Consider the following 13,057-nt stretch of genomic DNA (forward strand, 5'->3'; position numbering starts at 1 on the left):
GGCGGTCATTTTTTAAAAATTAACCTGAGCAAAGTGGAAGATATATCAGTTCCATGTTTGAATGCTTTCCTCTAACTTGAAAGCCTCTGCTTTATTTCTTCTTCCATTAAAGATTCCTGTAGGAGAAGATGTACAGGTGTCTTCCTGGTTCACCCTTTCCCCATTCCTAATGAGGATTTCTGGCCACTTGCATTAGTAATAGTAATATTTATTTTTCATTCTAAATGCAATCTTTATGTGACTTTGCATTATAGACACAATAAAAGTGTATCTTAAACACTAAGGTAGTCATATGTTAATTTTAGCAGAAATTATTACATGGTATAATTTATGCAAAATAAATGCATAAAATAATTTTACAGGCATAGCTTCCCAACTATTAATGTCAAAGTAAACAAAACTCTGAGCTTAATATTGTTAAATATAATCTACATAATTTGTTTTTCTCAGTGTGGAAATGGTGAAATAATACTTTATATCACAATTAATGTCTTTTGAAAATCACCCTTATGTTTTAGAAAATACAGGCTAAAATAGTGAACAAAATGGTGTTTGAATTCTTTTCAAACTTGTGTTTCTATGTTTTACTTTTATATAATATGGGACACCGAGCAAGCCCAAATTGCAGTAATTTCTGAGATACCAGTCAGTGTTAGTATTATCTTGTGTGGGATGCTGTGACCATACATGTCAAATGGCAGTTTTGCATAGATAAATTGAACAGGACAAAGAAAAGCAGGAGGGGAATATTATCATTCCATTTCACAGAAAAACAAAACAAAACAAAACAAAATCTTAAAATACAATTAATCTCTTACCTCTTTGTACCTATAATGTAGGTATAGATATGAAGGTTGTTATTATTGGCTATTTTCATTCTTAATAGAAAGAAACTGACTATAGATATGTGAAAGGCATGATTCAGACCCCCATATTTAACATTCTACATTACAATGAGATGAATTGCTTATTAAAGTGCCTATTCACCTCTCTTAACTGTAGTCCAAGGCTAAGGGAAGGGTTTCTACATCTGGTCAGATGACATCCACCATTATCTTAGGTCATATCTTATCCGAGGTCATATGAGAAAACTGGCAGATGGGAAAAATGAACACCCGTGTCTTTTAATTTCTAGCCCAATATTCCCACTGAAGGGCCCTCCTTTTCCAAAATGGAGATTGCTAAGGACTGCTCCTCATGAATCAGAAAATGTACTCATTTAGATGTATGATATAATATTAGGTAAACCGTTAAACACACAGCTTTAAGGTTTTGAGCTCACAGGCAGATCCTGTTGACTTGAGCTGCCTTTTGTATCTCCTGGTGCTGCAGAGGGTAACAGGTCCTGGAAGAGACCATCTTGTGGTAAGGATGTCTTGAAGAGAGGTACAATAAGGTGAATGATTTACATACAAAGTGTGCCAACTGCTAGCTCTAAGTACCTAGGTAAAGGGCTCTCATAAACGATTTCCTCAAAACACTGATTACAGTCTATTTTTCCTTATGTATCGGTTTCCCTCCTATGATAATCACCATGTTGTTTTTGAGTACTGCTATATATTAATTGGTAGCTTTATCACCATAAGCTTTTTTACAATTCACATCTAAGTAACATAGATTATAAAAACTAAAGCATATAAAATATTTTTAAAACACACTAAAACATTTTACAAATATCCAGACTTAACACATCTTAGTATAATCGAATTTTTCATCCCACAATGTAAATACATTCTGGCTTTCCTGCTCTGTTCCTGTGACTCAGTATTTCTCTTCCCAAAAAGGAATATGTATGTGTGTGTGTGTGTATATATGTGTGTGTATATATCATCTTACATGTATAGTGAATAAAGTACAGTACTAAGACGGATATACAGAAATAGATAAGAGAAGGATCACTCAAAAGATCACCAGAGATGACTAAAGAGAACCAAGATAGTGGTATAATTTAAATTTATGTTTTAAAATTCAAAAATTTTATGGTAATAGTGAAACTGTTTTGAATTCTACTCAATTTCATATTTCTTGCTGATTTCATATCTGAAAGCTCAAATAAAGTAAAAGGCACTGTTCTGGCAGCATTTCCTGACAAATAAGAAGCAGCAAGAATTAGAAGTGTTTGGTAAAACCTCACCTACTTTCATTTTGTGGTGGTGTATTTTTTTTAAACAAAGCTGTACATGTGAAATCTGAATAAGTCCTTTAAATTGTTGACCATAACAATCCGTCTGAATGTTCAGAATTTACACTAATATATTAATTAGATAATCGCAGGAGTGATATCTATCAGATAATCACAGATTATCTCAGATTAGATCAGAAACGCATTATTGTCACCTGTAGTACACTTCCAAGTAGTGATATTATATATAGTGATATCTGTATTTACTTAGCATGCCTTAAAAATATGCTGGTTTATACTTCACCATCTATATTGCTGGATTTCTTGGAAGTGACATGGCATAAATGCGTGTACATACTTTGATATGATTATATGCTAAAATTGCTTACCAGATTATTAAAATATTTCAATGATGATACAAAAGCAGATATCCTTGAATCTACATGTCCTTCAAATATGGCTTAGTTTCTAGTGTTAAAACTAATACATTAGTTAGATTAACTTCCTGTCCAATTTTTCATCACATCCCCATTAAAAGTGAAGTGGTTTCATTACATAATAATGGAAAATGTCAGGAAATCTGAAAAGGATTCTGACAGTTATGGCAAAGCTGTAATGTGAGAACCATGGAAACATGATGGAGTGAGTAGCACAAGATAAATATCTTTTTGGAATAAGACTGAACTAGAAAAGCGTTTTCATCATCATAATTGAAGGACTGAATGAGCATCAGTATAGACACTAGCACTCTGTATTCAACCACACTATCTCTTTTGCTGCAAGGAATTCTTTACTTCGTATGTTAAACTCTACAGCTCTATAGTTTAGCTACAGGTTTGAATACTGATGCTGTAGCCTGCGGAGCATGTGGCACTCTTCAGAGGCACCATGATTCTTCCCTCTCCATGGCACTTGCAAGCAAAGGTCTTGGAGTTTTCACCTTGTCACTTCAGGCGTGGGAGAAGATAATCTAGAAGATAATAAGATGCAACATAAAATATTCTAATGGCACTACCTGTAGCATCCATTTCCAACTATTTTGATAACTGTAATACAGGAAAATATCCCAAGCATGACAACAGCATGACCAGGTAACCAAGGTCAGTCCTTGAGGGTGAAGCATGTAATAGGGACACATACCCTTTGGGCTACAGTCATTGGAGGACACTATTAATTGTCACTAGAGGTCAGTACGAGCCCACAGAATTTTCTGGATCCAACAATTTCTGGAGATGGCTGTGGTACCCTCGCAAGCCACAGGTGTGGATGCACTACTCCTTCAGTACAGAGTTCCTGTAAAATGGGATGGGGGCTTCAAAATATTTGATATAGGTCCTGTGAGGAAACTGGAATTCACGAGAACTCTTTGTTTTTTTCTGCTCTTTGTGCTGCTTCATTATGTACTTTCTTTCTTCATCCTCAGCATTTTATTCAGACTCCTTTCCTTATGCAGTACTTCAGCAATTTTTCTGTCTTTTCTCTTTCTTAGAGCAAGCAGAGAGGTCTCCTAATTACATTTCATCTCCTTCCCTCCTTTCCACAGCAGTTCTTATTCTTAATTGAAGTTCATTTAAATATTTGTTATTATTTATTTATCAGTTCATTTCAAGTTGTGGGCTAAGATTCATACTTGTTTTAGAAACTCCTTCATTTGTTCATTGTTATAGACGTAAGATGAATCAAGTCTAGGAGCAGAAAAAATATCTTGAGCTTGTAGGAGTTTAGGGGGGGGGTGGTTTTGGTTGGGTGGGGGCGGAGGTTTTTTTCCAGTAGGAAGCTGCCTTCCAGCAGAAAATGGTGTACAGGGATGGCAAATATGATCTATAGTTTGCAATCCCAGGTTTGCTATCGACCAACTCTACTACCTCAGGCAGGCTTTTAACCTTTCTGATCTTCACTCTTTCCACCTTTAAGATGTGAATATCAACCCCTACCTTGGAGAAGTGCTACTGAGATCTCCAGAGAAAAATATCTAAAACAGTATAGTAGTTTGAAAAGATTCGCTTAACTAAGCTATGTTCAACTAACCCTGCAAACAGATTTTCATTTTTAGTTCAATAAGTGAAAGTAAAGATCAGAAGAGATTATTAAACATCATAGTTTAATAGGCACACACACATGTATTTATATGTAAATTTTATAAGCATGATGTCATATTTTTGCTCTATTTAGTCTTTCTGCAAGGGAATTATTTAATTATCATACTCAATAGTTCTAGTGCTACTGACTTTCAGAGGTCATATATTTTTCTGTCCCAATGTCAGTATTCATGACAGCTATAGCATTTAAATTGGTTATACTGATTTGTGTGTGTGAATATTCTTACTGAAAAAATAAGGAATAAGTATAGTTGAAAAAGAAAGAATTCATATGATATTATTAATTTCCTAAAAGTTCATAGCAAATATTAATTCAAATATTCAAAGTATTTTCTGGTATATTTCACAAATGAAAGTAAGAGGAAAAATATTAAATTTATAGAAGAAAACATAAAAATCCCTATAACGCACCAATAAAAACAGGCAGATGTCAACGTTGTGTTTCAATTATTCTGACTGCAGGTAATAAGGCAGAAGTGATGGAGTAACTTGAACTCTGGGTATAAAGGCATTTAGGCAACCTCTTCCCTTGATACTGGAGCATATTTCCAAGTAGCTCAACAATGTAGTGTATGTTTTTAAAATTAAAAGGAACTCACTGGAAAAATGAACCCTAACAATACAGAATGTCAGGACTAGAGTAAGACAGACTAGTCTTGTAGAAGTAGTCAGTTTGCAGGTGGGTAAGAGGCTATCTTGGAGAGAAAACAGTGAAAATCGTTGCACAATTGAAAGATGTAAGGGTGCCAGTAGCAACACTGATATAAATCCTCGGCATCAATAACATGCAAGAGTAAAGAAGTAAGAAATGTCACATTCATTTATTTAAAAGCTGAAGCAAACATGTTCTTGGTGTCATAGAACTATGAAAAGAGGTATTGAAAAATAGGTAAAAATACCTCAAATATGGTTATTACCTACTGTTTTATAACTATAGAGGAAAAAATAGAATGTTCATTCACTTAATATATTTTAACCATTCAAGGAAAATAAACAGGTATAAGGACTGTCATCTTGAAAATAACAGAAGCAGGACTGAAAAGGTTTGTTGGATATAAATTAAGGCAGCATTAAGTTAGTTTTTCTGATTAAGCCACAAATGCAGAATCTTGTAGCATGCAGGTAGCACTGTCTACACTGAGCATGTGATGTGGTTTGGCTTAACTTCAGCGTTAAAATCATGGACATTAGTAATGTTTGTTTTTTCCGCTATTATATACAAGCCAGATATATGTTTCCATTTCTGAAATAGAAAAGCATTACTGATGAAAGAAATGTGCAAATCCAACTTCTGATATTGTTTTGTATGGTGAAGATCTCTAAGGAATATTTACTTGTCTAATAGTTTTATTATTTAATAGCCTTTTCATATTTAGTCTCCTCAAGTGGCAATTTTTTGTATGGAAATATAAACTAGGATTGTAATACTCTTCTTTTTTAATAGACCTCTCAGCAAAAATCAATATTTCCATTTCCTCTTTTCATTCCTGACAACCATTCCTGAGGGTATTAAAATTTGTACACTAACTTTTTATTGTCGTCTCATTTTGGTAGCTGAAGCCCTCTTCAATGGATTAATATCTGTAGATTATCTAAAATCATTCTCAGTACTAGTAATATATAACATACTTCATACTTTAATTTCACACAAATAGGCGCTACTCCTTTATGACTAGAAAGGTATATGTCCTTCCATGGGAAAAGGATTATAAAAAATTTGTAATAAATATATCAGACAGAAGCTAAACAAGATGCTACTGACCTGATTTTTAGAGAGGTCTTTCCACTGTAGACTTTCCTTACCATCTTTTTTTTTTTCCTAAAGTTTGGGGGGGTGGCATTGCTGGTTATTTGTTTGTTTGGAGGTGGGTTTTTAAGTGTTTATTGTTTCTTTGTATTTTGCTCATAAATAGAATTTTACACTGTTTTGTTAATTTGAAGTTGGGTCTTGATGATCAAATCCAAATTTTCATATTGTGGGTGTCAGGATTCTGTGTCAGGATCCATCTGAGATATTTTAGGTAATGTTATCTGAACAATTCCTGTAGCTCCACAGTGCTGGCTTTCTGTAACAGCTATGCAGGACTGGAATTTTGTTAGCAAAAAACCAATAGGTGTAATTTGCAAAGAAAAGTTAACTTTGGACTTTGGGATATCTAGATAGCAGAAACTAAGGTCTTCTGCTCACACAGTGATAAACTTTTTTTTTTTTTTGATAAATCTTCACGAAGCTGAACATAACTTGGCCTCAAGGTATTCAGGGAGTTATCTAGGAATGCAGAGCTGTATTTTAGATTTGGAATATTTGACATCTTATTTGAATCAGAGTATTTTCATTAAATTTGATTTCTTATTTTCATGTAGTATTATAACTAGTTGTATCCATTATTTATCCTGCAGTGTGTTGCTTTAACCCTCAATTCAGCAAAGCATTGAAGTATATGCATAAATATGATTGACTTCATTGAAATCAATCCTGATATCATAATTTACTCTGGGACCTGATCTATTTCTTTAATTTGCTCCTTTGATTCACTGTGCCTGTATGAAACATTTTCTCCAAACCGTGCTGTTGCAAGTCTTAATGAGAAATGGATGGCCCATGACATTACTTACAGTATGAAATAGTTTAGAGTTTAGATAACTCAGTTTTCAGAATAGCTTATTTTTCTCTTTGATCTGGCTGATAAGGATCAATACATTTTACTAATCTTCACCGTCATCTAAGTATTTATTTTTTCCTGTGCAGGCAGTCTATCAATCAAATACTTAATACTGAGCATGATCTAAACCTATCCCTCCCAAAAAAACATCCAAGCTTGGTTTACTTTTTTAAACCCAGTAGCTGCTTTACATCATGCTAATAAAAAATTTTGGAACAACTGTTGAACAGCACGAGGTTTTGCTAAATAGCCAGATTCTATTCATACTAGGATTTCTGGAAACTTCCTTTAAAGTCTGTACTTGACATATGGTAGTAGGTTAGATTAAGCTTGGCTCTGAGTTGGTGTGGGAATTCTTATGTCTCTGTTTAAACCCCGCAAAGCATCCAGGGATTTGGCTAGAAATCTGAGAACTGGGAGATCTGTGCAAGGTCGCTAAAGGCTAGAGTAATAATACACAATTTAGAACGAACTTCTAATATTCAAAAAGCTCTGCTGTTGTCTAATCCCTGAGTTGTCCAAGTCTGGTACTTCTGTCTGCATGTTACCTCTATCAGTGATGTCCCCAGGTGCCTCTATTGTGGCTGACGCCCACAGTCATAAAAATTGTCTCCATAAAGCTGGTAGCTCCTGTGTGTTAAATATTAGTCCTTCCCCATTCCTGATGAGACCTCACTTTGTAGATGTGAGTTTCTGAAGAAAATGGAAATAGGTATATCTATCTTCCTCATTCCTTTAACCATATGATTATATTCTCACTGGAGTTAATTGAAATCTAAATCCCTACCCTCATCTGAACCCAAAGCTCCCTGATTTGAATCCAGTCTCCCATGATAGTCCCTCAGCCACTGTCAGGTATTCTGACAGTGCCTCAAGGCTGCTGAATTTAGTCCATTTATGTACAATGTCAAGGCAATGGTGGCATTGTCTTCTCAGAAATTGAGTTTCAGTATATAATCAGTGAACGCTATTCTCTCCTTAACTGTTCATGCTGACTTGCTTGATGGTTTTTGTGAATCTCTCTCTCAGCTCCTAAATCTTATAAAATCCTCTACAAGGATGTTTGGCATGTAAGGCTGGAATATGACTTCTTCCAAATGGGCAAGATATGTGTTTAATCTCACTTCAGTCTCACTGTGTCTTAGTTCTACAATGGAATTAACGCTATTCTTTCAGAGATATATTAAAGATTACGAGGTGCTCAGATACTACAGTGGTGAAGCCATATAAGTTTCTTAATTAGATAAAATCATAAAATCATAGCATCATAGAATAGTTTGGCTTGATGTGGTGGGTTGACCCTGGCTGGACGCCAGGTGCCCACCAAAGCCGCTCTATTGCTCCCCCTCCTCAGCTGGACAGGGGAGAGAAAATATAATGAAAAGCTCGTGGGTCGAGACAAGGACAGGGAGACATCACTCACCAGTTACTGTCACAGGAAAAACAGACTTGACTTGGAGAAAATTAATTATTACCAATCAAATCAGAGCAGGATAATGAGAAATAAAAACTAAATCTTAAAACACCTTCCCCCCACCCCTCCCTTCTTCCCGGGCTTAACTTCACTCCCGATTTCTCTACCTCCCTCGTAGCAGCGCAGGGGGACAGGGAATGGGAGTTGCAGTCAGTTCATCACACGCTGTTTCTGCCACTCCCTCCTCAGCGGAGGACTCCTCACACTCTTCCCCTGCTCCAGCGTGGGGTCCCTCCCACAGGAGACAGTCCTCCATGAACTTCTCCAACATGAGTCCTTCCCACGGGGTGCAGTTCTTCAGGAGCAGACTGCTCCAGTATGGGTCCCCCACGGGGCCACAAGTCCTGCCAGCAAACCTGCTCCAGTGTGGGCTCCTCTGTCTATGGGTCCACAGGTCCTGCCAGGAGCCTGCTCCAGCATGGGCTTCCCACGGGGCTCACAGCCTCCTTTGGGCATCCACCTGCTCCAGTGTGGGGTCCTCCACAGGCTGCAGGTGGATATCTGCTCCACCGTTAACCTCCATGGGCCGCAGGGGGACAGCCTGCCTCACCATGGTCTTCACCATGGGCTGCAGGGGAATCTCTGCTCCAGAGCCTGGAGCACCTCTTCCCCCTCCTTCTTCACTGACCTTGGTGTCTGCAAAGTTGTTCCTCTTGCATATTCTCACTCCTCTCTCACAGCTGCTGCACATCATTTTTTCACCCTTTCTTAAATGTGTTATCCCAGAGGCGCTACCACCATCACTGATTGGCTCAGCCTTGGCCAGCAGCAGGTCCGTCTTGGAGGTGGCTGGCATTGGCTCTATTGGACATAGGGGAATCTTCTAGCAGCTTCTCACAGAAGCCACCCCTGTAGCCCCCCACTACCAAAACCTTGCCAATACAGTTGGAAGGCACCTTTAAAGGTCATCTAGTCCATCGCCCCTGCAATTGACAGGGACATCTACAACTAGATCAGGTTGCTCAGAGCCCCGTCCAACCTGACTCTGAATGTTTCCAGGGACGGGGCACCTGCCACTACTCTGGGCAACCCGTTCCAGTGTTTGATCACCCTCATTGTAAAAAATTTCTTCCTTATATCTAGTCTAAATATATCCTTTTTTAGTTTAAAACCATTACCCCTTGTCCTATTACAACAGGCCCTGCTAAAAAGTTTGTCCCCATCTTTTTTATAAGCCCCCTTTAAATACTGAAAGGCTGCAATAAGGACTCCCTGGAGCCTTCTCTTCTCCAGGCTGAATAATGCCAACTGTCTCAGCCTTTTTCTTCATAGGAGAGGTGTTCCAGCCCTCTGATCATTTTTGTGACCCTCCTCTGGACCTGCTTTAACAGGTCCATGTCTTTCCTGTGCCAAGGGCTCCAGAGCTGGACGCAGTACTCCAGGTGGGGTCTCATCAGAGCGGAGCTGAGGGGCAGAATCACCTCCCTCGACCTGCTGGCCATGCTTCTTTCTGTGCAGCCCAGGATACGGTTGACTTTCTGACCTGTGAGAACACATTGCAGGCTGACATCCAGCTTTTCATCCACCAGTACCTGCAAGTCCTTCTTGGCAGGGCTGCTCTCAATCCCTTCATCCCCCAGCCTCTACTGATACCAGGGATTGCCCCGACCTGGGTGAAGGACCTTGCACTTGTCCTTGTTGAACCTCACGAGGTTTACACGGGCCCACTTCTCAAGCTTTTCCAGGTTCCTCTGGAGGGCATCCCATCCCTCAAGCATGTCAACCGCACCCCTCAGCGTGGCGTTGTCTGCAAACTTGCTGAGGAAGCACACAATCCCACTATGTCATTGGTGAAGATATTAAAGAGTACTGGACCCAATACAGGCCCCTGAGGGACACCACTCATCACTGATCTCTGTCTGGACATAGAGCCATTGACCACTACCCTCTGGATGCAACCATCCAACCAATTCGTCATCCACCAAACAGTCCACCCATCAAATCCACATCTCTCCAATTGAGAGAGAAGGATGTTGTGGGGGACCATGTCAAAGGCCTTATAGCAAGTCCTTTGTCCAATTTGAAGCATATACGATACAGGCAACTGCTTAAAATTGAGGCTGAATTGTACCCACAGCTGTTAAACATCACACGGGTTACACCATTTAGTTCTTGCTTTGGCAGGATATTTAGTATGCACCTAAATTTAAGTCTTAATGAGTTAGATTAAATCTCTTTGGTGCTTAGGCACATTCTTGACTTCTTTACTGAATAAAGACTTAAAACTGAACAACAAACAAGCTAAGTACAGCCAGCAGAATCATTGGACTGTTGTTCCATAAGACTGGAAAGCTGACTTTGGCATGAAGACCTGTTTGCTTAATTAAATCTCTTAATAAGTAGTCCTTCTTTATGACTTTTACATAACTAATAAGCTTAAGTACTACAGATTATTTTTCTTCAATATTATTGAGTAATTAACATTTAATTCTAATCAAATCCCATAATTTCCTGTTACGGTTAGCACAGAGACCCAGTTCCAGAATGCTCAGAGCAAGCTGTCTTCCTGTGCTAAACAGGTATTGCAGAGCAGTAAAGCTGCCCCAGAAGACTTCTCTGTGTATTCAATTAAAACACAAAGTTGCTGCCTAATTTACCCAAGTGGATGTGTTTCATATTGAATAAATGGGTTTGGGTTGGATTAGTACCTATTTCAACATTTGTGTTAAAATACAGGACTAAATGGAGCTGGGGATGTAATTCCTCTCTCTTCCCCTTCCCTGACAGTTTAAGGTGGACCTAAAACATAGTATGTATACATAGCAATAACTACATCTAGCATAAAATATCACACACACAAAAATAAGCAGAAGGTCTGTTTCTTTTTCATCTGGGGTCTTTCATGTTAAAAACGTAGATAACTTTTTTTAAAACCTAATTTTATACAACAATTGCTGTATAAAATATAACATAGATAGATACTTCTATTTTCACTAAAAGCAACATCTACGCTTCTTTTTAATTGATAAAGTAATTAAATGGGCCCTAAGTAATTGGAAACTAATGCATGTTTAGAAGAGTATTTATACTGACTCAGCAGAAATTGAACAAGATCTTATTTTCCTTACATCTTTCAGCTTTTGTGCAGAACTGATGGCACTTCGGTATTTCTGATATCCTGATAAGTATTTTGTAAGCTTGGGTAAATATAAACTAGCCAAGCATTCAATGAGCAGTAGAGAGGATTGTTTGAAAAGGTCTGGGCCTGGAAGCTCTGCGCCTGCAGAACTGGAGGAAGTCCTCCCACCAAGTGTGAAACCAAAATGTTGAAAGCTTGAACCTAGTCCTTCTTATGAGTTCCTGAAGTATGAAAATGTGTGTGCCAATAAGAATGTCCCGCGGCTGCTGTGGTAGCATGTCCAGAGCAGCTGGCTCTAGAGCATATTGCATTTCTTGCCATGTAGAGGTAAACTTCGAAGCCACCAGAAACAGAGGTTCAAGATAGATCCAAGTTCTTATTTCCAAAGCAGGTAATCCAGGTGCTCTGAGGAAACCATGAATCTTGGAGCTTCCAGATTCATAGGGGGAATTTCTGGCAGGAGCCAAAGGGATTTGTGTCTGGGGACAGTTGTCAGGGCAGGGCTGTTGGAAACCCTTGCCCCAGTGATTTCGGAGCTGCAATTAATGGTTAAGGAATTGACACGTGTGGCAATGGCACAGCATAGCTGTGCTCTCTGGAGGCTATATTTCATTTCAGAAATGTTTTCCTCCATTTTTTCTTGTTAGTGAGCCTTGGCACAGGGGAAGGGTGTGAGATACACACACAGGCTCATCTGCCCCATTAGCCACGTGTGCTGCTCGTCACAGCACCCTTACAGTGCTGCAGAGCTCCTAGTGCAGATATGACCTCTCCTGCCTCAGCAATGTATTTATACAACAGTGCTGATGATACTCTACAAAAACTCATTAGCAAATACTTAATTAGAGTCCTCTTCTTTGCGTAATCATCCTGTTTCTTTTTTTCTTTTTTTTCCCCTGACATTACCTCATCTGTTTTCTGAACAGTTGTTCTTGATATCTCTTATTTCCATTGCAAATTCTTTGAGACAGGCATTAGTCATTCAGCATGTTTTGTAAAGTGATGTGTACACTTACACTTCTATCTAAGCAAAAAACAATAAAAGCAACATCTTGAAAGATTTACTGAACAAAGCAATAACATAAGAACATTTTCTTCAAAGAGGATAAAATAGTTAACAGCAAAATTCTCATTTAATCTTACTAGATCATGGGATAATTCCCATAACTGTGAGATTACTGACACCACTGTGTATATTGTTGTTTTAATTGTTTGCTAATTAGCAGTTCATGGAGCAGACCAAATTGCTGCTTGGCATGCTGCACTGTGGCACAGCTTTGGCTCCCCCTATCTCCTACACCCCATCTGTTCTTCCCCTCTCTCCTTCCATTAGCTGTGAGCAGGGGACTGTGGTTGCTCATGGACTCAGATGAGAAAGCAGATTTTCCCCAGAAGAAATCTGACTTGGCCATTCTGGAAATTTAAAGCATAATCGAAGAAGGCGGGTTTTTTGTCTTCCCTAAAATAATATTGCACTAAAATAATAACAATAAAAACCATCTACTCCCCACTTCCAAAGCTACAGACCAGAGAAATGAACAGAACAGAGAAATAAGCAAAGGAGTAACACTGGGGGCGAGGAGGGGAATGAATATGAAAACATCTGAATAATAGGTTTCA

This window comes from Platalea leucorodia (assembly GCF_965183815.1).
Source record: "Platalea leucorodia genome assembly, chromosome: 2".
NCBI lineage: Eukaryota > Metazoa > Chordata > Aves > Pelecaniformes > Threskiornithidae > Platalea > Platalea leucorodia.